General features: G+C 36.4%; 1 protein-coding gene across 4 annotated transcripts in view; it reads right to left on the bottom strand.

The window, feature by feature from the left end:
- The window catches only part of LOC106880835 (RYamide receptor), a 438,750-nt gene that overhangs the window by 99,426 nt on the left and 337,354 nt on the right, over positions 1-1,970 (bottom strand). The gene's annotated exons all lie outside the window — the stretch shown is intronic.

The raw sequence follows: 1,970 nt of genomic DNA, 5'->3' as shown, positions 1-1,970 counted from the left end.
AACAAATGTGTAGGCATTAACGGTTCAATATGATGAAATGGCCCTGACAATTTTCATAACCACAATTTTGTTTTAACCAAATAAATACAGGCACTATATAGTCATTCTTCACTTTAGATTTAGTGCATTATTTTCCTTATCTTATGTCATTTATCTGGAAATCTTTCGTCACACGGCCTGTGACCCCTTCAGCGAGTTTCCAACCCATGTGACTCGTACTATTCTGTTTTAATATCGATTTCACATCAGGACATCAAGAATTTTGAAAAATACACACATACAAGCGCACACACGCGCATAAAAATAAAGTTCAGGAATGACCCTAACTAGGGGAGGACTTGGAAGTCTCTGTTGATCTTGCTCCGAGATTATTCGATCTTACCATGCAGTACAAGGAAAGGGAGCTGGTAAAAACGATGGAGCTAAGTGTTCTCTCGGAAGCTTTATCGAGTCGGATGGACTTTGTGAAAACTTTTGATGGGTGGCAATGTAGCTACCTATAGGGTTAGATGTTAAAAGAATTGTTAACAACTACGGTTAAACGTGATACTCAGAAATCCTGAACAAGCTGCGAATGAGGCAAAAGATGCAGTCCGAAAATTGTCAGAAGCTCGTGAGCGAGGAAGGCATTGCATCTTCATCGCACGAAAGACGGCGTGTTTTGCAGCAAGATCGAGCATTTAGGATGATAGAAATATCTGGCGTAGAATCACAAAATCTGACTCAACCAAAGATCATGGTGTTGTGCTGAATTTTGTAGCCTATATCCGTGAATGAACTCGAGCAGGTCCACGAAGTAGAAGGAGCCCAAATAACTACAAGGTTGCTTCGATGTCTGATTAGTAATCGTCTCCCCTGCATTCGCATGTGGATTACGTCCGCGCACTCATCAAAGAAGTCTATAACTTAAGTATATATATATATATATATATATATATATATATATATATATATATATATATATATATATATATATATATATATATGTATATATATATGCATGTGATGTGTGCCTCTGTGTGTGTGTGTGTGTGTGTGTATGTGTGTGTGTATAGTTAGATAGATAGATAGATATATAGATAGATAGGTTTTATATATGCATATATAGCCTTCTCTGTTCGTGGGACCATGCGAACGCAAAGAGGAGCCCTCTTCACATACTGTCTGATGTGTTCATCTTTTGAAAAATCGAAGGGTATTCTTCCCTGCAATATGCCTCCCCAAACGACAGAAGAATGAGAGAAAAAGCGATTTCGGTCTTAGCGCAGGGCAGGAACGGTATTTATCGACCAGGAAAACATAAAAGGTATAGTTTACCCAGGTGACATTTTAAATTTCGGTGGAGAGCAATGTAGCCGTCACTGTAGCGACCCTGTTTAATAGTCACCTTAATTATATACAAGTAAAATGTATATAAATACTCATATGATACACACATACGTACATATTTGCACACACTCATACACTTATGTTTACACATTCCTCGGAACTTTGCGAGAGGACTACTGTTAAATTATGTTCTCTGCACATGACTTAGAGCGCAGCATTCATCCGGTCTTTAAATTATTTTCTAATTACCCTTGAAGTTTACACAATACACCTATAAAGAATTGTTTTACTGACTTTTATTGATTACAACATAAACGTGCAATCTTTGGATAGTCAACTGAGAAAAGTATTCAAAATTTTATGTTCTGTTACAATTTATCTGACTACGTGAATTCTTCATTCTCGTCAATCAACTAAATTTTGTGAATTATTTTTTAAAAGAAGCTCTATCTGTGTTTGTTTAGTCTTCCCTTTCAACGCTTTCCAATGCTATTATTTTCTACTTTTGTTACAATGACGTGTTTATATTTCGTAACTTTTTCTTTACACACTTATAGATTTCTTCAATGAAATATATGTACATTATTACTGATGATCACACACACACACACACACACACACACACACACACACACACACAC

Source organism: Octopus bimaculoides, chromosome 15 (genome assembly GCF_001194135.2).
Source record: "Octopus bimaculoides isolate UCB-OBI-ISO-001 chromosome 15, ASM119413v2, whole genome shotgun sequence".
NCBI classification, from domain to species: Eukaryota; Metazoa; Mollusca; class Cephalopoda; order Octopoda; family Octopodidae; genus Octopus; species Octopus bimaculoides.
This window is presented reverse-complemented; position numbering and strand designations above follow the sequence as displayed.